Below are 25020 nucleotides of genomic sequence, written 5' to 3' on the forward strand. Positions count from 1 at the left end.
TTGGCCTCAGTCGAAGGGAGTTCCAAGAGAAAGGAATCCTGGGAATGCAGTCTCTGGTTCCTTGGTCCAGGGGTGTTTGCAGTTTCTTTTCCTTACAGCCCATCCCTGACATCATCCTCGTCAGAAATGGAAGAGCGCCTTGCCAAATTCAGAACGTACTTGAACTTTATGATTTCATACATGAGAAGTAAATGCCAATCTTTAGAAGTCAGTTTGTAAACTATAAAATAAAGGAACATGACTTCCTTTTTCCAAGAAAAGTGCCTCCCAGCGCCTTCTTGGACATCACATTTCCTCCACAAAACCAGACTCCAATGAGCTAAGTGCGAGTCAATTAGAAACACATGTACCAAATGGTCCCTGGATCTAACAGTCACAAAGGAAACACTCCAAAGCTCTCCTAATAAATACCCAATCTGGGGAGTTAGGTACACATCACACAGGGTTGAAAAAGAACAAGTTGGGGCTCCATGGTGGCTCAGTCAGTTGAGCATTGAACTCTTCATTTCACTCAGGTCATGATTCCAGGGTCATGGGATCGAGCCCACATCCAGCTCTGTGCTGAGTCCGGAGCCTGCTTGAGATTCTCTCTCTCTCTCTCTCTCTCTCTCTCTCTCTCTCTGTCCATCTTTAAGATAATAGTTTAAAAGTAAACTAAAAAGTTAACACCCTTATGGGAGTAGAAGTTAGTTAAGTTAGTTGCATTCACCAATCTAATGTTCAGTACTTGTGCTACAGATTTTTCTTAAAAACAAGTCTAAATATAACTTAAAACATAAAACATTCCCTTGTGACAGTTCTTCCAAGCAGCAAAGCCACCCCAGAATGGGAAAAAACAAAACAATGTGAACATGGCGGGGAGTGGGGGGAGGGGGGGCGTGTGGCGGGAAATCCTACCTTTCATGTAGGCACTTGTGTTGAGGCTTGCTTATCTGAGAGGTGAAGCGTGCTGGGTTCATTTTATGTTAAAAGTGATGATTAAGATTTTATGTGTGTCTTTAAGAAACTGAAAAAAAATTTTTTTGCCCTTGATAAATAAGATATAACACTGTACAAATACAGTAAGAATCTTATAACGCTGCTGTGCTTAAACATCAACACTTTATCAGTGCATCAACGCGTCTCCCAAGGAATTTGCACACTTGACTGATTTCCATGTTATTGGGAACTGACTGTAGTTCTTTTCGTTTGTATTTGAGAACCCGTGTAGTTCCAAAAGATTTATCCTGGAATCTGTATTTTCAGAGAATTTGCAGTGACAATAGCTGTCATTGTCTTGCTTTTATTTTTATGCATAATTTTATCCATGATCAATAGATCCGAAAGCTATCCTAGGTCCCATTTCTCACTGCATGGGAGTCAGCACACCCAAACGTATGATAGCATCTTTGACAAACCCTGGGTTTGCCCACCTCAGGAGGCATCATCTCAGAAGGATGCAGCAGCCAGCCTGGTGTCTTGCCAGCTGTCACAGATGGGTAGGGTCCTGGGGCAGGTTTGAGGTGTTTGGGCACAAAGGATCGAAACCTTGAGTATGTGCAGGATTTGGAATCTATTTCAGCTCTCATAAAAGCACCAATTTCCCTTTTATTTCTTAAGGGATAAAAATGGTTCTGGAGCTGAACATAAATAAAGGCATTGGAAGATTGTTTTTCTAATTAGTGTTGTTTCCTTCTAAATGCAGGCACTAATGTTTTCTTTTGATTGGAACAGGACCTTTCCTTAAGTGGAAGGGAGGGAAATTTGAGAGCCACGGTTCCCGCACGTTTTTGTGCACCCTGACTTTGTCAACATGGGATTGTATTACTGTGACATTTCAGGAGGAGAAAACAGGCTGCTCTGAATTGTGTGCCTCACTTGTATTCTATTTCTGAACGATGTACTATAACAATATTCCTGTTCACAGGGAACCAGTGATTTACCCTCTGGTGGATTCTACCCTTACAGCTGCTTGGCAATAAATACAGTCAGAGCAGAAAGAGAGTATAATTAAAAATTAACTGTACCCAATTGGCTCCACACTGCTTTCATTTTTGCATGCTTGTTTGATGAGGTATTCTTCAAGTCTTTTTAATTGCAATATAAAATTAGGTCTCTGGTGATCAAAAGCTCTAAATAAAAGGGAGGGGTGTCGTCCACTTTGGTTGCCCTCAAATCTTCCTTCCTGGATTTCTACTTCTCAAACTTACTGCGCGTTTCATAACTCCTGGGGGAGATGGGACTAACAAAAAGCTGGTGCTACCATGACCAGATCAAGAATCTAGGCACTCAGGGGCATCTGAGTGGCTCAGACGGTTAAGTGTCCGACTTCGGCTCAGGTCATGATCTCACAGTCCATGACTTCGAGCCTCGTGTCAGTCTCTGTGCTGACAGCTCAGAGCCTGGAGCTGCCTCAACATTCTGGGTCTCCCTCCCTGTGCCCCTCCCCCCACTCGCACTCTTGTTTATTTATTCAAATAAATAAGAATTTAAAAAAAGAATCCAGGAGCTCCAATTTTTGTACTAATCCTTAAATTGCTGTGGAAGCTTTCTGACAAGGTTAGATAGCTTTCAGAGAAGTGCTTTAACAATTAAATGAAAAGAAGAGGGCAAGTCGGGGGAGGGAGAAGGAGTGGAGAGAAAGGGAAGCATACAAAATAGAGAAGCAATTCAGTTACTTATATCAATTTCTAAAATAATGGCTATAAATGTATTCAGTTTCACTCACCAAGGTTGATGAGTTTTAAAGGAGAAACCAATTTTGAGTGCCCTGCTATTACACCATTCCATGAAGGACCAGCCATCGACTCTGTGACAAGTTGATTGCACTGGACTCTTCATAATGAAGAGAGAAACTTTAGTTTATAATGTTGATAGAAATTTTCCTTCACTCGCCACAACACTTACTCGAGAATCAACATTCATAGACCTTCAGAATGTCTTGTTAATCACTACCAACAAACACCTCATTTTATAGTAGAGGAAGGTGGCAGGGGGCTCACACCCGTAGCATTGGCTCGTGTTGTCAGGTGCCTTGTTGTCTAAAACAGCTGATAGAGTGGTGGACGGCATGTGGAAGGCTCAGAGCCAGAAGGCAAACTCCTCTGAGTTTGGGTTTCAGTCCCAAAGAATTCTGTTTGACTCTCAAGTTCACAGCCACTGTATTCTGCAGTCAACACAGTAGTAAGACCTGGGAAGCATGGGGCCGAGTAAGAGCAGCCCCTCACACAGTTACATTAACAGATCTCTAGGAAGAGTTTTGCTTCCCAGACCCGTAGCCTTGGGCCTTAGACGCTCTGAAGGCTAATAATGACCAAAAGAACCACGCTTCGCCAGAGAGTGCAGCCACAGCCCATCAGAGCGTGAAACGGGACAGCCCGCGTGGCAAGGCTGGGCTCCTCATAATGTTGAAACCCAGATGGAGGTGGATTTGTACACGGTGTTTTTTGTCAGTGTAAATACAGACACATGTATGTAAATATAAAGACATGCAAATTATATGTATATATGTATATATGTATTAAATATGCCTTGGAAGAAAAAGTGAAATGCATCCATATCAAGTCATTTGATTAACTAAATTTTAAGAATACAGTTGGTCCCTGAACAACATGGGTTTGAACTGCACGGGACCACTTACAATGCAGATTTTTTTTTAATAAACACAGTACGGTACTGCAAATATACTTTCTCTTCCTTATGACTTTCTTACTAACGTTTTCTTTTCTCTAGCTTACTTTATTGTAAAGAGTACAATATAATGCATATGACATACAAAATATGTGTCAGTCGGCTATGTTATTGGTGAGGCTTCTGGGTCAACAGTAGGCTATTAGAAGTTAAGTTTCTCCAGAGTCAAAAGTTACATGTGGATTTTCAACCGTGTGAGGGGTGGGCACCCCCCAACCCCTGTGTTGTTGAAGGGTCAGCTGCAAAAACACAGTACTTGCTGCATAAGATCTGTGTCTCCAGTAGGGTCTACCGTTTCTTAATAGTCTGGTTCTGGACAACTTACTCAATCACTTTTGACTTGATTTCCTTGACTGCAAAATGGGAGAATGGTAGTAAATATCTTAGAATTGTTAAAAAGATTAAATGATGTAATTTATATAAAGTCATCGTTCATGTGAAGTGCTTAGCACCCCTTTCCGAGGAAGTACTCAGTAAAAATGGTCTGTTATGCTCATATATTTATAAAGATATATTTATGTACACATATGCATATACATATCAAACAGATGATAGATATAGATAAAGTGACCATATATCATGTATTTTTTTAATATTTTATTTCTAGGAAAATCACAGTGGAATTATAAACCTTCCTCAATACGTTTCAATTTACAATTTACAATTTAAGAATGACAAGCATGAAAGTAACAAATTGTTCTATCGTATATGTAATTCATTCTCCAAACAGTATCAAGAGGAACAACCAAATATATTTGTGTTTATGAAATTGAAACTTTAAACTTTTGATATATGCCTAACTATTTTACATTCCCCATGTTATCCGCAGAATGATTTTTCATTCCGCTCTGTAGATTCTTGTTAAGTATTAGTAACGACATTAAAATTACCATTCCTGAACGGTTCCTAAGGTTATACATTTTGTCAGCCTTCAGCTTTCAACCACATTTTTCTCATTGTTTTAGAATTTATAGGGCAGAATTTGCTACGAACATATCTAAGGCCATTTTTCTTAATGCTTATATGGCTTTTTAAAAAGTTTAGGTTGAAATTGGTACAGATTTTGTTTGAGTAAATCACTCCCCTTGAATGTCATGACTGGGATGACAATTCTCTCAGCCCAACCTTCTAACCCACAGACTGCTTTCATGTGGGAATTGTAAGGCTATAATTAATCCCGAAGCAAACTGAAATACCCGTGTTCATTTCATGGAATGTTTTTTAGCTGTGTAATTCCTCCCACACTGGTGCTCAATCTGTGCATTTTCCAAATATGGTTGCCAAAGAGAAACACTTATGAAAATAAGCTTCAAATAGACAAGGGAACAGGAAAGTAAGTGAATTTAAAAGTTTGATGAGAACCAAATAAGCTTAACGGGGTTAAGAATTCTTTGCCAATTTTTGGCTAATTGCAGTTAATCAAGCTGGCTGTTATTAAGACTGAGAAGGGGGGATTTCCTCTCTTACAGATCCTTTAGGCCACACAAAGACTGAATTTTTTTTCAAGAGCTATGGGCTATTAAAACTAAAAGGAAGCTTTAATATTAAATAACCCCAAAACACTGATTGGATAAGTACAAATACTAAAACTTAGAGATGTGAGTGATTTTCCTAACTAACACATCCCCTGCATGTTATCAGTAGAACCAGGACTAAATTCAGACTGAGTTTTCCATCTGGGGTCCACGTGACACAACTCATGCGTCAATGGTTTGGTCGTACCCATCCATACCAGGCATGGATCTACTGTCTGTCCTGGTTTAGCCATAGCATAATCTTTATGAAACTGATTAAGTTTTATACACTATCTTATAATTTAATTTTACTAAATTATCTTCAGAAGGTGGAGGTAGGGAGAGAAAGCCTTCCTTATTCATGGTAGAATTCCAGCTAATAAATGCAGAAGGAATGATGGCGGTAGTCGCATTGCCCCTTAGCAACCACAGTAGTAATAATTGATCCGGGAAAGAGTAATCAATGAATGCTGAAACCACTGGGTAAAATTGGTTGGGAACAGGATAATCAAAGAGCCTCAAGTTGTCTCCCCAGAGATTGCTTATTCATGGCACCAGGAACTGGTAACTGTACTGGAGAACACTTGCAGACAGCACCACAGCCCAGAGCCTGAAGCTACCCTCCCACGCACGAATGGGACAGTGGGGTGTCTCGGGTGAGACGGGCTGAGTGCACACACTTCAGGGAACATCACTGCCAGCAAAGAAACGGCCCCTGAGTCTAGTCAGAAAGAAGCAATCGAGATCCACTAGTCTGTGGACAATTTGCAAATACACCCCGAGAGATGTGAGTGTCAGGAAAGGCAGAGATGGAGGGGTTGTCCCAGGAAAAGACTAGAGAGACATGGTGGCTTTAATGAAACAGGTGATACCTGACTGCATGTTGACTGGAACAAAATGCCGGGGAAGAACTTCAATAGGGCAACTAACGAAATACAAATGTAATCCTTTATCACATACTAGTACTGTGTCATGACCAGTTTTCTGAATTTGATAACCGCACCGTAAGGCTTTGTTCTTGGGGGGTCGATGAGGCAGTGTTCAGGGTTGAAGGGCCGTGATGTCAGCAACTCATGCTTCAGTGATTTGGCGGTACTGATCATAAGAATGAGACCGTACGTCAACTTGGCTGGGCCTCGATGCCCAGTTATCTGGCAGACGTTGTTTTGCATGTTTCTTTGAGGGTGTTTTTGGATGAGATTTTCGTTTAAGCTGGTGGACTTGGAGTAAAGCAGCATCAGCTGTCCTAGATTCTCTAGCAGACTGCCTTCGGACTGCAAATTGGAGCTTTTTCCTGGGTCTCCAGCCTGCTGCCCCAGCAGATTTGGGTCTCACCAAGAGTCCACAATCACGTGAGCCTTAAATTCCTTAAAATAAATACTCTTTTTAAATAAATATACACCTCCTGTTGGTTCTGTTTCTCTGAAGAGCTCTGATGAACATGGCTATCTAAGTCACTGGAGTCAGTGCCAAATCTATGTATCATGACTAAATTTAAAAATGCCCAAAAACTACCAAAAGAAAGAAGAGAAAGATGGGGAAATGATAAAAAAAAAAAAAGGAAGTAAAGTTCAAGTATTTTTATAATAGCATTTGACTGTTTTGAATCTTGCCAATATGCTGTTCAAATTAGCCCTAACCTTCCCAAGATGGTCTGGTTTCCAATTCATATAAAAACACACGTCCTAACTTCTTCAAAGAGAGCAATCTTGATCTCAAATAGAGCAGATGATTTATTTCTTCAGCCACCTTTTCTTCAGCACTCTTTTCATCAGGCGATATTCTGGATGTTCCTGTCAAAAACGGGCACGAGTACTGCTTTAATGAAAAGCCCAGTAGAGTGGAAGACAGGAAGTTTGAATGCACAAGACTTAGAATAAGAATTGGGCGAGCAATACATTGGGCAGAGTAAGGAACATGGATAAGATTGTGCAAAAAGAAAGAGCTTTATGTGCTCCAAATAATAATAACAGAGATAGTACATCACGTTTGCAACTATGGGACTCAGGTGATTTGGGAGAACTTGGTTCCACTTCTAAAAAAGGCTCAGTCCCAGCTACGATGCCAGCTTGTCATTAGCTACTTTGACTATTGTGGTTATCTCCTGAGTGCAGTGGGAAGCCACGGAAAAGGTTTGGGACAGGCCCGTGGAATGGCGATCTGCTTCCAGACGAAGAGTGACGCCCTGAGACGTAGAAACGCAAGGGTGTTGCACAGGGAGCACACAGAAAGGAAGGCTACATGGAATGGGGTTGGGTGAGACGCAGGCGAGTGATGAGAGGAAACAGATTTTAGAGATGACCAAAGAGAGCTCCAGTGGAAGGGTTAGCAAGGGGGATATTCACAGGGGAAAGCTAACCAGGCTCTGAAAGAAAGGTGCACAAGGGGTCAGGGTTTTGAGTCATTGCATGTCAGAAGAGATCTTGATTTTCTTCTCAGTCTTCACATCTCATGAGCATAAACTTCCAGGATGAAAATGATTTTCTTTCCCAATGTGAAGGGCATATTCCATTGTATTCTTGGCCACCGGTATTTTTGAGGCATGAGAGGAATCCGTTATTTCCCTTCTATTGTGCATTGACTTGTATGTTGTATGTTGATATGAACATGTTTTGAATTGTGTGTTTCTGCAGGAAAACATATTTTTCTTTCTATAATCTCTTAGAGTCTTTTCAGCCCTAGTGTTTTCAGATTTCACAAAGGCACACCTCTGTTTAAACCATCGCGTTCATTTTGCTGGGGGCTGTGTATGCTTTTAATGGGGTGGTTTTTAATTTTTCCGTTCAGCGATTTTTCTCATGTGTTTTCTTAATGCATTTGTGTCCATCTCTATGCCCACACACATACACACAGAGGCACAGATAAGCAGGATTCTGGATGTAACTGCTTAATACTCCTATTTTATTACATACACCTGTTTTAAAAATAGTTCTCCTCTTCTTTTATTCTTACACTAATTCAGAGAAATCGTCCTGACTTTGTCAGCCCACCCTTGTATTGAACTGTCAATTTCTTTCCCTGGTTCCCAGGTCCTGTCGCATCTTTCACATGTATTGACTTTCCCTTATTCTTACTATCTTGTTTTTATTTACTGGGTACGACATTGCCTCTTGATCTTTGGGGCCCATTAACTCATTATAGATTCTTTTCCTCCTGTGGTTCTCATGCTGCCCTGAATCCTCCCTTGACTTTTTTCCAACTTCACTTCCAGCTCTGCGTGCCCCTGCCTGGCACCCTCCACTAACGGGACCGTGGTCTCTCCCGCCACCATTTTTCTGCACTTACAGCTACAGAGGCTGAGCACAGAGCCTGCACTGCGAAGTCACATCTTTCCGTCCTTCTTCCAAGTTCATTTTTCGAGCTTCAACCCTCCCCGTTTCTCTCTGCTTCTGGATGCTTCCCGGCATCTTTAGATATATGCATTTTTAATCGATCCATTTAGCGATCGTTCCCATGATCACTTCATGCCTCCTCCTTCAACCAGAAGCCTGATATGGTTTTCGAAACAGATTATACTAATTCTTTGATTTTCTAGTAGTCTTCATTCAATAAACTGCATGAAAAAGTAAAGCTAAAAATGCTACAGTGATCGGTGCTGTAACGTCTTTGAAAGGATGCAGACTAAGAAGGCAAGATGGGTTCTTACTGAATTCAGTTTTGCCCAGCGTCATTCACCAGACAATAAATTAAGGCTAAATTAAGTACCATTTAAAAGGATAAACTGTTATTGAACATCAGGGAGAGGATTGAGCGAGTCACAGGTAAAATTGATCCTTCCCCTAAAGATGGGAATGGTTTTCGTATTTTGTACTTTGTGTCATGCTAGTAAGGAATGAGTGGCAGTCTACTGTGTGGTGAATATTGATACTGAGGTTTGTCAGATGCAGAAGTCACTGTTTGATGTTCACCTAGACAGGTTAGGAAGCCTTTTCCAGAATTGATTTTGCTCCCATAGTTCATCCTTCTGTTCAGTGTTCCCGTGGAAACGCTACATATGTCTGCTCCATTCTCTTTTATGACCAGCTTTCCATTCTGTAGCTGTGAACTATTACAAATTGGTATTTACTTGTCTTTTGAGAATTTATAGGGAATGTATAATCCACCAATAAAAGAAAATGGGCCACTTTTATGATTTCTTATTTCAGTCTGCATATTTAGTCCTAGTATTGAATTTCAGACAATATTTTAAGGCTTGATCGTGTTGATTTTTTTTTCCTTTATCAAAACAAAGAAAAATAAGCCTATTTTCTGTAATTAAAAAATAAAGCCAGTTTATTCTAGGCTAATCAGAGACAAAATTACCCAAACTGCTATGACCGAAATCTGGATTTCTTTTCTAACAAAATACTTCAGCTTAATGGCCATTGTATTTTAATTTCATATTATATTGTGAAGTAAATACCATAGATTCCTTAAAAGCTATTGGACTTGTGCGTTGCTGGCAACACACCTATCATTTCTGACTTCAACATCTTAACCACAGCATTCCTCGCTGCAGTCCTAGATTCATGTGTCTAAAACATTATATTCATTTGCTGATCATCTGTAGATTCTTTCATGGGTATGGTCTCACCAAGTACTTGACTACTTAAATTGAGATATTCCTGCTGTTTTTTTTAAGTGATTTCCTTCCTTCTTAATTTCACTTCTGTTTTTAATATTACTTGTGTTTCAGATGTGTTTTTAATTCCTAGATCCAATCTTACATATTAGAAACATCTCGTTTACTTGCTTTCAATTTTTTTAGAAGTTTTACTCTCTTGAATCGCTTTTACTTTCTTCTGTTATTTTTAAAATCCTAAGATTTTAGATCCCAAGATCATCTGAGTGTCCGTAACAAGTTAGGCTGTGTCATGTATGTGATGACACACGGGTCACATCGGGCCTCCGATCTGTTTTCTAGGCCATGCAGCCTTACGATGCGAATTTTGAGAATAATGTCTAAGGAAAATGTTTTGCAGGCTATCCAGAAATAAGGGGCCTTCGGAATGTGAAGGACACCACATCACGTATTCCATCAAGAAGGCAAGTAAGACTGGTTCTCGAGTGACAAGGCATCGCTGAGCAAAGAACTCGACAGTCAGGAGCCTGGCCTGCACACAGGTGGGTCTTGAGCTGGCAGTAGCATGTAATCTTGGAAGGATGGCAATATGATTTTTTCTCAAGAAAGCAATTTTTTACTTTTTGTCTGTTTAGCCAGAGTTTTAATTCAAGTATTCATTTACCTGTATGAAAGGAAGGACTGTAAAGCAGAATACAAACTAAGAAAATACAGAAATGTGTACTTGAAACTCTAGGAAATGCTCTAGCAATAGGATGTCTCCATGACTTAAGAGATACAGACAAATCAATTAACCTCTGGAGCTCTATATAGCACGAAAAGGAAGTAGAGAAAAAGCGGCAGTTATCAAGATGGGTTGGTAACTCCAGAGAAAGTCATGACCAGGTCAAAACTAACAGTCATTGCCCAGTGCTGACTTGTAGCCTCCCTGGCCAAACACAGTCTGGGTCAATCCTTGCTCTCAGAAGTGCCTCTCACCCCTGCTCAAGGAGAGGACTACCCTTTTGCCACCAGCGTCTGCAGAAGGGTATGTAATTGGTTTGACTTATGTGTTGTCCACATCCCGATTGATAATGGCCACTGAAATGACCTCTGTAGCTTCAATTCTGTGATTCTAAAAATAACAGAATAAAATAGAAAGTGATCCAAGGAAGTAGAACTTTTAAAAAACTGGATACCAGAAAGTAAAAGAGATATTTCCAGTTGGTTACACTGGCTCTAGAAATTAAAAACACATCTGAATCTTGCTCTCGACCACCCGTGGTTGGACAGGGGGGCATCTTTCATGATGAAGCATGGTACTCATGGCTGGAGATATTTTCCATCCACATCAACAATATCTCAGGCAGGAGTACGTATAAAATATAGAAAGTGATATTCCAAGCAGCGCTAATTGGTGGCTTACAAGGAGCTACTATTTGTCCGTCATCTCTTCAGGGTATGTGGGTCATGAGGAGCTATATGAAAGCAAAGTTAGGTCTCTGCAGTTGAAGTCCAACTTCTATACATATCTCCATGCTTGTAGTCCAACTTGAGTTTCAGGAGAAGGGGGCCTAAATTTACTGTTTTGCTGTGTTTGCACCCAAAATCCGGACAAAGTATGTGTATGCCTTGGACAGTGTTGTTACTCCTTTTCCTGCATAGAACATAGGTGATAAGGAAACACAACTTCATCTCAGTTCGGGGGTGGTCTCTGAATAGACTAAGAAACCAGAGCAGCCCCATCAACTCTGCCAGGACTGCATCCAAATCCAGGTTTACATCAGGCCATACCAGCAACCCACTGGTACATCCCAGTGGTCCAGGGATGGACATGACACTCACATTGGCCTAAAGTGTCTGAAACAAAAGACTTTTGTTCCATGGTTAGGAGAAACATTTTCTCTCTTTCACTGAATGATGTATGAACTCTTTAGACTAGAAGAGTTCTTTCCACTTTCTTGGTACCTGATTTCAGATTGCTGACATAATTAAAGTTTCAGCCTGTTTGTTTTCATTAACTGTCGCACATTCTGGATCTAATTGTTTCTCACAGTTACATTCAACTTTAATGTATTTTTGGTACGAATACTCCATAAATGATTGTGTGTATTTCTACAGAGTCAGCACTCTGCCAAAGTGAGACTGCTTCCCTCCATTCTGACACCAACTGTAAGTTCTGGGTCCCCCCAAGACAACAGTCAGGATTGATAATTTGCTAGAACTCACACTGAAAGCTGTTATACTGAGAGTTGTGGTTTGTCATAGCAAAGGGAAAGAGATTAAAATCAGCCAGCAGAAGAGTGGTCTGGGAGCAGTGACCAGGATACTCCCAGGCCTAGAGCTTCCCGCCGTCCTGTCCCATGGAACTGTGGGCAGGGCTGGCTTCTCCCGGCAATGACATGTGACAACACCATGGAGTTTTGCCAACCAGGGAAGCTTTCTGAACCTTGGTGTTCAGAAAGAACCTTGGTGTTCAAGGCTGAACTTGAGCTGATACCACATGGCTCATAGCCCCCATGAAAAATTGCCCTTAGGCTATCAGTGTGGCCAAGGCCCCAGGTAAACAGAGATAGTTCTATCAGACAGGACATTCCAGGGGCTTAGAGATGACCTTCTAGGAGCCCAGGGCAAAGGCCCACCCTCTCTGGGTATGGTTGGTTCTTTACTACACAACTCCCCTTCGCCCGCCTTTAGTGATGTTGAGTCTCTGGCTTTCTTACAGAAAAATGACCACATTTGTCTTAGGATCTACAGTTAGTATAAATTTTATATGAAAGATACAGCGATGGTATCATTCTGCATATGCCTAATGCTCGGAGGATCCAATGTTGGGTAGGGATTAATTTAAAGAAACAAGCGATTCATCCTATAAAGCCATAATTTTTTGTATTTTGTACTAATTTGATAATTCCTTTTCCCCTTTGATCTACTGCTGTTTGGACCTTATTAAGAAGTTTTGCAGAACTGTTTATTCTAGCTCTGTGAAGAATGCTAGTGTTTATTTTGTTAGGGATTGCTACATGAATGTGTAGTTTGCTGTGGGTAGTGTGGACATTTTAACAATGTTTATTCTTACAATCCATGAGCATGGAATGTTTTTCCATTTCTTTGTGTCTTCTCTAATTTCTTTCATAAGTTCTCTATAGTTTTCAGCATACGGATCTTTTACATCGTTGTTTAGGTTGATTCCTAGGTATTTTATGGGTTTTGGTGCGATTGCAAATGGGATCAGTTCCTTGGTTTCTCTTCCTGCTGCTTCATTATTGGGGTATAGAAGTGCGACACATTTCTGCATGTTGATCTTATGTCCTGCAATTTTGCTGAATTCATGTATCAGTTCTAGCAGCTTTTTGCTGGTCTTTAGGGCTTTCTCATAGAGTAACATGCTGTCTGCGAAGAGTGCAAGTTTGGCTTCTTCCTTGCCAATTTGTATGCACCAGAAAAGACCCCAAATAGCCAAAGTAATGTTGAAAAAGAAAACCAAAGCTGGAGGCATCACGATTCTGGACTTCAGTCTGTATCACATGTATCACAAAGCTGTAATCATCAAGACACTATGGTACTGGCACACAAACAGATGCATTGAAACAGATGTTCAATGGAACAGAGTAGAGAACCCAGAAATGGACCCACAAATGTATGGCCAACTCATCTTCGACCAAGGAAAAAAGATTATCCGATGGGAAGAAGACAGTCTCTTCAGCAAATGGTGCTGGGAACACTGAACAGTGACATGCAGAAGAATGAATCTGGACCACTTTCTTACACCATACACAAAAATAAGTTCAAAATGGATGAAAGACCTAAATGCAAGATAGGAAATCATCAAAATCCTAGAGGAGAAAACAGGGAGCAACCACTTTGACTTCAGCCACAGCAACTTCTTACTAGATATATCTCCAGAGGCAAAGGAAACAAAAGCAAAATTGAACTATTGAGACCTCATCGTGGTAAAAACCTTCTGCACAGTGAAGGAAACAAACAACAAAAACCAATGAAATGGGAGAAGATCTTTGCAAATGATATATTGGACAAAGGATCAGTATCCAAAATCTATAAAGAACTTATAAAGCTCAACACCCAAAAAACAAATCACCCCAGTGAAACAATGGGCAGAAGGCATGAATAGAAGACACTTTTCCAAAGAAAACATCCAGATGGCAAACAGACACACGAAAAGATTATTCATCTTCAGTGAAATACAAATCAAAACCACAATGAGATACCATCTCACACCTGTCAGAGTGGCTAAAATTAACAACTCAGGAAACAACAGATGTTGGCAAGGATGTGGAGAAAGGGGAACCCTGTTACACTGTTGTTGAAAATGCAAACTTGTGCAGCCACTCTGGAAAACAGTACGGAGTTTCCTCAAAAGAGTAAAAATAGAGCCGCCCTGTGACCCAGCAATCGTACTACCACGAATTTACCCAGAGGATACAGGAGCGCCGATTTGAAGGAATACATGCACCCCGATGTTCATAGCAGCACTTTCAACAATAGCCAAATTATGGAAAAAGCCCCAATGTCCATTGACTGACGAATGGATAAAGAAGATGTGGCATATATACACAATGAAATACTACTCAGAGATCAAAAAGAATGAAATCTCGCCTTTCGCACCAACATCGATGGGACTAGAATGCATTATGCTAAGCAAAATAAGTCGGTCAGAGAAAGCAAATACCATATGATTTCACTGGTATGTGGAATTTAAGAAACAAAACAGATGAACATAGGGAAAGGGAATGAAAAATAAAATAGGATAAAAACAGAGAGGGAAGCAAACCGTAAGAGCCGTGCCATTTAGCACAGAAGTCAGCTGATGGTTAGCTAAATCCGGTTCTTGGTGAGGCCAGGTATTTTCCCTTGGTGTTTCCATTGGTACTAACAATGTTATCGGTACTACTACAGCTTGAGGTGACTTTGGCTTAACTTCCTGGCACACGTGACCACCAGTATCAGTAATCACAATCTCCCCAACAATACCAGGATTGCACGTAGAGCATCCCATTGGTAGAGTCCCACTGAGTCACCAACAGTTGTCAGAGCTCATCGCCATCATGTGACCAAAACGTCTCCCTCAGTGATGTCACCAGTTTTGGGGTTTGGGGGTTTTTTTTGGCTTCTGTTTGACCTTTCTGGTTTCCAGAGCAGTGGTGATCTTGGCAACATGAAGCTTCACTCCTGCAGGGATCTGATACAATTGAACAAGACAATGTCAGCTCTTTCTCTGAGCCTCTCATAAAGCATCAATACATTAGATTTGCCTCATTGCATAACCCATTTATTTATGCTTTTACCCTCAGCTGCTGGTCTTCCTTTTCTCTGTTTGTCTTTTATTTTTACCCAAACGTGTCCATTTTTGGAAGGGACATCTGGTTTGGCTACTGTGCTTGTCAAAGTGCTAGTCTACCAAGTGCCCCTGCCTTGGTCCATTTCCATTCACATAGGGTCGGTGGTGTAGGAATGGAACGGGTGGCCTGTCCCAATCACCAGACAGCACAGCCGCATTCCTATCAAACCCAATTTTGCCCAAAGGGGTCAAGTCGCAATCCACCCCACCAGGCCCTGGCACAAAAGTCTAAAGATAAAGCTAGTGGTGTGCACATGCGTGTGAAATATGCTGTGTATTTGTATGCACGCGTGTGTGTGTGTGTGTCCTGTGTGTGCATGGCCTGTGTGCACGCGTGCTGTGTATGTGTACGAGCGCGTGGTGTGGCCATGCATAGTTGTGTGATGTGTGCCTGTGTATACACGTGCAAATGTGTGTATACACAACACGGACACGTTATATGTGCATATGTGCTGTGTGTGCATGGACACGGGGTGGGGGGGATTGCAGGCAGTGGTCACTTTGACGTTTTGATCCAGAAATAATTCTTGCGTGCTTAAAATAAAATAATAATATTCTTCACATAAAGTTTTGTATCCTGATTTTTATTTTCACTTAGTCTATATAATGAGATTTTTCTAAAGTATCAAATAGTGTTATTATGGAAAACATAATTATCAGTTACTACATAATTACATGACATGAGTAAAATACTCCTTTTTATGCTGTTTTTCTGTTATTGGAGGCCTGGATTGTTTCCAGTCTGGCTCTACTATAAAACCCCCGTGTGGAACGTCACTTTACAGACACACATTCCATTCAGGAAGCATCATTTATTTACTCTATTGACATTAAATATGTGTTTCTAGGAGCTTTCCCTGCTCACTCACCATCTGTGTGCTCTCATCCTAATTTTCCATCATGTCCGAAGCGCCTTAACCTTGAAATTCCCTACAGCAACTGTCCTCAGCGCCTCATCCCCGGCACTGGCTTGCGGGAGTCATTTTTGCTAATTCTCATCACAAATTTTTATACACTAAGTCTTCTCTATTCTATCTGTTTGTAAGTTGAACGAGGGCCGGGCTACTCTCGAGTGTCCTTCCCTGTCACTTAGAGTTTCGGGAATAGTGCTGTGCTCGGAGTAAACGTCTGACGGACCCCAGTGCCCCAGCAGCACCTCCTCCGTGGAGAGAGCGCTTCCGGCTCGCACCTGCCAGCCCGGCAGGTCCCCCCCCCGCCCGACGCGCCCCACGGTGCTAGTTGAGTCCTTCGGGGAGAGTTGACGTTGCAGTTGTACATCATGAGGTTGAACTTCCACATGCACCTGGCAGTGATCATCTTTGTGGTCCACCTTTCATTCCTTTCCGCAGAACGTTTGGATCCGTGTATTAACCCACAGTTTCCAAACCATGTTCCTTGGGGGGAAATAAAAGATGACTTACTTCTATTTCATTATTAGAAAAAAAACTTTCCTCTGAGTTGATTAACTTCTGCTCACGGGTTGTAAATCTTACACCAAGTTCCCCAGGAAATTTAAATAAACACCATATACACTAAGCTTAAATAGTACATACCTTTAATAATATAAATGCATAATAGCTAACGTGCTTGTATCCATAATACCCTCTGTCAAGTACTCTGCCCCTTGAGAACACGGTATTGCAGGGGCGCCTGGGTGGCTCAGTCAGTTAGGTGTCCGACTCTTGATCTCAGCTCAGGTCATGATCTCACGGTCCGTGAGTTCGAGCGCCACGTCGGGCTCTGTGCTGACAGCGTGGAGCGTGCTTGGGATAGTCTCCCTCTCTCTCTGCCCCTCCCCTGCTCTCTGTCTCTCAAAATAAATAAATACTTTCTTTATTTTAAATATTTGTTCTTTAAGAACATGGTAGTTTAAGCCCATATATTGTTCTTACATTGTCCTACACTGTTTCAGACAACTTTGCCTCTTCTCTTTCCTTGCCAGTCCTGCCCTCTGCCTCCAGCTTGATCTGTGTTTCTCTCAGTGAATTATAGGAATAATATCATTTACTACCCGTGGGAGTACTAACCATATTTTTAGGTAATAACTCTTTGTTGTTGTTTAAAAGCAGTGCGTTTACAAGGCTGGATAGAAAAAGGTCAGCAAAAGGTTAAATCAGAGACATCTTCTTTTTCCCTCTTCTTACAAGAACACCTGTCCATGAGCACTAATTTGTAGGAGGAAACCAAGACAGAAATAAAAGGGATAACTCCAGTCAACCACCCCCCGCCCCACCACCCCGTGCACGTTCTCTCTAACCACGCAAACTCATGAGGTTTATGTGCACATTTTAGCTCCCTCGAATCAGGATGGCTTCCCACCCGAGGAGCGAAACCTCTTTTGTCATTGTTGTTAAATCACACCCCTTGCTTTGGTATGCCTCTTCTAATTATCATTAACTCTCTCATCCCAAGTATGAAAATTTCATTTAATACACAACACACAAAGAAAACAAACGCAATTCAGAGACAGCTAGAAGCACCGGGACAGAGACGAGTAAGTGCATCGTCGATGACAGACCTACTAAGGGTTTTCAATCAAATCTTCTCCTTTTACCACAGATACCTTTATTTACACAGCGTCTTAATTTATTACTTCAATTTATTTGCTGGCCTATTTTATTTGTAGGCTTAGTCTAATTTTAACACTGTCAGGAATAATTCAAAGAGAATCGGGTAAGTCTGCTTAGAAGAGAGAACCTACGTTAATCTTTTCTGACATTAATAGAATTAGACCTTATTAATTCTGACATGATTTATTTCATATTGTGTAAATACTAAGTGCAAGCATCATGTTCTCATTGAAACAAGTGTTTTACATGCTTCGTATGCTGCGATTTAAAACATGAGTTGAAAGCAAGCCTTGAAAACAATTTGAAATTACTTAAATCTTGTCAAACTTAGAGAGATTATTACTGCCAAATGGGGACAGGCTACAGGCTGAACAAACAACGCTCGCGGAAGTGATCTAGGCAGGAGGTGGGGGCAGAAATGGAGGTGAGTCCTTCTTATGAAGACACAAAGCAGGTGCCGACCAGGTTTGCTGGGCTCTCTGGGGTCATCGAAGCAGGTAGTCAAAGAAAAGTCTTCTCAATATGCCTGCATGTGTTCAAGGTGTCTTTATTTTCTTCATTTTATATCAGGAGAACTGAAACTCAGACCAGTTCATATCTGGGCCTCGTTCAGTTGCTCTGTTTGTCCTTCAGGAAGGCATGTTGGTGTTTTGGTTGGGGCCGCGGCCTCCGGGTGTGCTCGGGAGGGTGGGCAGGGCCACGGGGGCGGTGGAGGCACCACCTGCCTCCTGCGCTCCGCCTCACTCAACGGTGCCCTTTGTTCCGTCATGGTTCCTCTTAATGAAGAAGGAACTGTGCTTCCCATGGTTTGCCCAGATTCCTTATTGCCCAAGCAAGCTTCCAACAAAATGACCAGGCGCATGGTGGTGTCTCATTCCTGTCCTGCTTGCTGTCCAACAGCAAAGACGGACTTGTCCTTCTCTTTCCATCGACTTGGGCCAATGCTATCGGCTGATTAGCCAGTTGAGTTGGCCCAAACAGCTGCTGGCAGTCCTTTGGAAATTTTTAAAGCACGAGAATGGGAGGGTTACATCTTTAGAGGACGTGGTGCATCTACATCTAAGTTGCAGATGTGTGGAAATAGGCCTGAACTACTTTACGAGCACCGTGAGATTAAAAGGAAATCTTAATACTGGCTTCCTTCAATGTTAAGTGATCTATGTTGTGAATAATCCTTTTAAGAGTGGAAATGGATACTAAGTCTTTGTTCTTTTGAAATGAGAGCAGAGCTACCATTTCTCTTAAGCCTCAATTATTTATTTGCCAGAAACATATGGGGAGAATTATTAGACTAAGATTTCATGTTTCTAGAAGAGTTTACTTAGTAGCTGTCAATTGGGGTGTGAATCACACAGCTTAATATAGTGCATGAATGACTGAAAGCAAGGGAAGGGGTTTGCTGCTTTTGTATAGATATTTTTTTAAGTTTATTTATTTTTTTTAGAGAGATGCAAAGACAGCGTGAATGGAGGAGGGGCAGAGAGAGAGAGAGAGAGAGAGAGAAAATCCCAAGCAGGCTCCATACTGTCAGCACAGAGCTCGACAAGGGGCTTGACCTCACGCAACATTGAGATCATGACCTGAGCCGAAACCAAGAGTTGGATGCTTAACCAACTGAGCCACCCAGGCACCCATGCTTTTGTGTCTTTCATATACTATCCATGGTTATATTCAATTATATGTTGAATTATATATATATATATATTGAATTAACATACCTTGTCCAAAGTTCTCAAAGCATAGGCCAAATCAGAGTTTACTTCTATACATCATGTAGGGCTTCTATATAAAGCACTTATGTATTTAAGATTGTCTTTAAAAGGTTTGTCTTTGAAATGGCCATTCCAGGTATCAGTGGCAATTCCCATCTTCCTCAGTTTGGTGGCAGCAATGATGTTATAATGATGTAGAAACAGCACCAATGACCAAAGATTTCAGTTCTTAGAAACGTGATACCCCAAATGGTAGATTTTACAAAAGGGAGAGCCAGTTCACTGGAAAACCAGTATCGTTGAACTGGAAGACACGGTAGGGGTCATACAAGCCTGACACAGAGCTGAATGCTGGCCAGGCCAGTGACTTGCCAAAGGTCACATGGCTGGACCTAGAACCCAGACCTCATCTTGAAGTCAGTACTGCTCTACCACAGTGTATTTCCCCAATGAGCTGTGTCTGCAAACTACCCTTGGATATTTTAGGACTACTGAGTTGAATAACACTATGGGGTTAGTATATATGTCTCAAAGCTATTTTATTTGTTGATGTGTTTACGAGCATGTATCTTTCTGAAATCCATTTCTTAGTGCTACATAGTGTCTTCTGGCGTTTTTTCCTTCTTTTTTTCAAGTTTATTTATTTTTGAGAGAGAGAGAGAGAGAGAGCAGAGGAGGGGCAGAGAGAGAGAGAGAGAGAGGGAGAGGGAGAATCCCAGAAGGCTCCACACTGTCAGAGTGGAGCCCAACACAGACTCAAACCCACGAACTGTGAGATCATGAGCCGAAACCAAGAGTCGGACACTTAACTGACTGAGCACCCCTGGGGTTTTTTCCTTCTGTTTCCATAGCACTTCTTCCCTTTACAGCATAATTTCTAACAGCTCTTGGTTTCTACCACATTTTAAAAAACAACAGATGAAAATGAAGGTGTTCTCTTGTTACAAAATTTTAAATGACGCTTTGAGGGACTGGGGTGTATTATGAAGCCTCCATCACTCTTCAAGATGTTGGTTTCTGTAGGTTGAGCTCAGTTTCTTTCCTTTTAACTTAACGCTACAGGTCTTAGGAGAGACATATGCTTTCTTTTCTCTTGGGTGGATGCTTAGGAATTGAACGGCTTTGTCATATGCTAGGTTTATGTTTAACTTCTAAGGAACTGCCAAACATTTTTCAAGGCAGATGTACCATTTTACGTGCCCGCCAGCAGCAGAGAGCTCCTGCTGCCCACATCCTCATCAACATGTGGTATGATCACTCTTTAACTTAGCCATTATAGTGGGCATGTAGGGGCCTCTTATTGTGGTCTTAACTTGTATTTCCATAATGATGAAATATGCTTAACATTGTTTCATGTGTTAATTAGCCATCCTTATACAATCTTTGGTGAAGTGTCTTTTCAAATCTTCGCCTTTTTTTTGTAATTATTTTGTCTTCTGCTCTAATTATTTTGTCTTCTGGTAAGAGTTCTTTATATTTTCCAGATACAGATTTTCTCTTGGACATACATTTTTCACACATATTTTCTTCTAGTGTGTGGCTTACCTTTTCATTTTAAGTGTCATCTGAGGAGCAAAAGTTTTTGTTTCTGATAGGCACACTTTCTTGATGTGTTTTCCTTCATAATCCTTGCTTTTTATTTATAATTGAGAAATATTTGCCAAATTGAAAGTCGCTAATTCTCCCCTATGTTTTCTTTTAGAATCTTTATGCGTCTAACTCTTACATTTAGATCTACAAATGTTCATAGTAGCTTTACTTGTGATAGTCAGAACTGTAAACCACCCAAATGTCCATCAGCAGATTAACACATAAATACATTGCATATCCATACAATGGCATCCTGTTCAGAAATGAAAATCACTGATGCACCCAACAAAGTCAATGAATGTCAAAATAATTATGCTGAGTGAAAAAAAGTGATCCCGAAAAAGAGTACAGGCTGTGTAACTCCATTTCTATAAACACAGAAAGTACACGCTAACGTACAGTGGCAGAAAGCAGATTGGTGGCTCTCTGAAGAGGGGCGAGAGAGGGGAGCAGGGAAGGGGGTGTATGAGGCACCACAGACAGGCACAAAGAAATCTGGCGGGAGCCAGATGTGCTCATTATCTTGATTATGAGAATGATTTCACACTTAAAATATGTGCAGTTAATGGAATATCAGTTACACTTCAATAAAGCTGCAAAACATAAATGATAATAAATACCAGCCTAAACAAAAATGCAGAAGAAACCAAGCTGCAATGCTAACTCTAAAAGTAAACTCAGTTACTTTGTATTGCTGTATTTTAAGGAAGAAAACTAAGATTTGAAGACTCACCACATGGCAGGTTTTGTACTCAATGTTTCACATGATTTACCCTACTTACTCTCCACAGCTATCGCATAAAATAGGAATTAATAGGCATCATAAAAGTCAGCACCAGAGAGGGTTGTGGACCGTATGATGTCAGATCCCAGAGCCAGGAATGATCATAATTTCACTACTCACCTCCTACTCTGTACCTGGCATGAAGACCTACTCTGCGGGAGAGGTAGAAAGCAGGAGGCTCCTCCGATGTTGCTGATCTCACGGTTGTGCCCATATGGGCTTAGGGAGCCCAGCTCCGTGTGTCTGTCTTCACAAGAAATCAGACATGACTGGAGAACCATAAGCCTCCACGGGGCGCACGCGGCCACGCTCTTAGATTAGTCCTACCTGCCCAGAAGGAAAGTTCTGGAGACAAGATGAGTGTGACAGGGCAGCTGCAGGCACAGCCAGTGGGGACAGGCTGTCCAGGGCAACTACGGGTGGCCAGAAGGACTGTACCAGGTAGCGGTTCCATTTCGGGCTTGCAGACAACAGCCCCACGGTCAGGGCATTTCATAGCGGCCTCCGGGAGGACTGCTTCCTGACAGGGTTTGGCTTCCAGATCCCTGGAGAGACTTTTTCAGGGCTCCTGCTCCACAGCAGACTCAGGGCCAGATGTCCAATCAAGGCAGAACCTCCAGCCTGGACATCTGTCCTCCTCATTCCAGAAATCTTGTCAGAACCCGCTGGGGGAGCAAGTTGTCTTCACCATGACCCTCAGAATGAGATGGAAGGGGCTTCAGATAGCCCTTGGCTACGACGTGGAGGCACTTTCAAGTCAAGAGCAAATTAAATCTACTGGCCAGAATTAACTGGGTTCAAACTTAAATTGAGGTGGTCTGGCAAGAAACAGTATCCACAAATAGCACATATTCATTCAGTGATAAAAAACAAATTAAGACACAAAAGAGGGCAAAGAAAAGTAATTGATATACTTCCGCATTCTCTTTTTATTTTTGGTAAGCTACTGAAGGGTGGCAGGATATGCCACCGAAAACGTGCCACTGGGGCATAAGGACTGTTTTGGAAAACATCAGGCCCAAGAAGGATGCTCTGACCTCCCCTTCGTCCTCCTGGAAGCAGGAGAAAAGATCCCACACGGGCGATGTCCCCGTCATCAGGGACGGGCAGTTGAAGCCGAGAGAACTCTATACAAACAGCCCTTGGTGATATGATCTCGTCTTCCTTTAGCGTCCTTGAATGTTTAGTCACTTTTCCAAAACTTCCTCCCTTTGTTCAGCCTGGTGCAAAAGCCTTTGGGTTTTGCCTCTCCTTTGGGTCTTCATCCCGTGTGAAGGCTGCATGTCACGTAAAACTTAGACTAAATGACCCTGTGAGCGTCCCTCCTGCCGATCCGTCTTGTGTGAATTCTCAAGCCCCAGTGAAAACCTACGAGGGTAGAGGTGAAATTTTGCCTCCTCTACGACGTTAAAATGATTGTTCCCCACTTGTAGTGCTATCTCTTGAGTATATCAAGATTCACTCTGTAAAATAAATTAATCAACACAAATACTGAGTACTTACGAGTGACTGCAGTTCTGTAGTTAGCTTTGTGAACTGACTGAACTCTAGAATCATATGCGGCCAGTGGGTGATCGTCTGCAAAAGGACATGTGAACACTTCATGCCATCCTTGAATAATTACTGCTTTCTAGATGGGTGATCATAGCAGTTACGTAACTGGAGGGATCTTGGAGGCCTTCCAGGAGGAGGTGAGGCTGGAACAAGGCCATGACAGTGGGGCAGGAACCCATGAGGCAGACAGCAGAGTCTGCCACACAACGCAAGTAGAAATGAGCTCCCGTTGTTTCAGAATTAAGGCAGAGAACTCTGATGTGGGTATATAAATGGTGTTTTGGTTTCTGAGCAGACAGATTATCTATAGCTGATGGAATTTGAGACCTCATGGATTAACATTTTCATTTAAATGCCCATCTTTTAAATTCTCTTTTGTCCTGAATTACAAATCCAAATCATGTTATGTTTGTACACAAGAGAGACTAGTGGTTTTCTGACCTTGATTCTCACTAACTGTCTCTGAGTTATGGAGCCTTTGTAGTGCAAGGTAAGAACTAACAAAAAGCATGGCACATGGGCCCAAAACCAGCTTACATGTTACAAAATCATTTTAGTCAAACTGCTATTATGTGACCAAATATCTCCATTGCCAGATATAAACATACCTATTATATCACAGAGGCTGACCTGAACCTTGAAGTGATAAAACCTATGAATTCGTGAAAATACATAAACGCTTTAGCAAATGCTTTGTAAAAAGGCAAAAGAAAGAAAATAAGAGAAGACTCACAATTCTTAATCAGGTGTTAGAGAGAGGCTATAAAGATGTGATATCAAGTCCTCTGACCCTTTCCCAGCTAAGAGTTATCCTGAACCATTCTTCCATTTGATGGGTGTTTCTGTTCCAAAAAGAAGAAAAACAAATGTCCAGCAGATAATCTATCTGGGAGTTAGTAGATATTTTGCCAGAAACTTATGGTTTTGCCCCATGATGAGTTGAATGCAGGGGCGGGGAGGGGGCTTTTCTTTGGAGGGAGGGCTGCCTATTTTTATTTATTTCTTGTAAGACCACCTCCTTGTACTTCCCAGAAAGAGAATACAGAACAAGAAACAGACTGGGTTTCAAACCCATCAACACTGGAGCGTAAAGCAGTTAAGCGCTCGGGAGACTTGGCCAAGGAGTTAAGTCACCACCCACCACAGCCAGTGCTCAGGGCAACTCAAAATCCCAATGTGTGCCTGACCGACACAGACAGAGAATGAGCGAATCCACAGTGCACTCTGTGGATGTCACTGAAAATGGAAGCTGAGCTCCTTTATTTAAAAAAAAAAAAAGCAACCTTTAAAAGTCAAGTATGGGCTACATTAAATATGAATGGTAATAGATCCAATAGATAAATGACGACTCTGTGTGATTTATTACTTACTCTGCTAGTCCTCACTTTCCCCTGAACGTCAGAGCAGAGCCAATAAAGGAAAAGAAAGCCCTGGTGATGGTCGCAGGGACGTGGAATAACACCAGTGTGCATTTTGTATTTGTGTCTGAGAGTGGCCTTTGGCTGCTGAATGTTCTTTAGTGTCTCCTGAATCTTCTGGGGATTGTAATTTCAGAGAGAGAACGATGTGAAATTTGTGATATTTGGGAGAGGAGAGTTAATTGTACTAAATTCACATCTGTTTAATGTTAGGTGACATAACCTCAGAGAACGTTAACATTTTCGAGATGACACAGTTTGGTCAGGTGAAAGGGAACTTCACCCAAGTACTGAATTTCTGTATAGTTTT

At 41.6% G+C, this 25020-nt stretch overlaps 1 long non-coding RNA gene across 2 annotated transcripts in view; it reads left to right on the plus strand.

The window, feature by feature from the left end:
• The window catches only part of LOC109501280, a 128062-nt gene extending 103473 nt beyond the window's left edge, over positions 1 to 24589 (plus strand). Inside the window, exons 3-4 of one of the 2 annotated variants that reach the window (XR_006600249.1) lie at positions 10145 to 10286; positions 11845 to 13496. This is a non-coding gene — a long non-coding RNA (uncharacterized LOC109501280). Of the gene's footprint in view, positions 1 to 10144; positions 10287 to 11844; positions 13497 to 21745 lie in introns of those variants that run through there. The other variant, XR_006600248.1, reaches the window with a different exon arrangement.
• Positions 24590 to 25020: the final 431 nt, after the last annotated feature.

Source organism: Felis catus, chromosome B4 (genome assembly GCF_018350175.1).
Source record: "Felis catus isolate Fca126 chromosome B4, F.catus_Fca126_mat1.0, whole genome shotgun sequence".
Lineage (NCBI taxonomy): Eukaryota > Metazoa > Chordata > Mammalia > Carnivora > Felidae > Felis > Felis catus.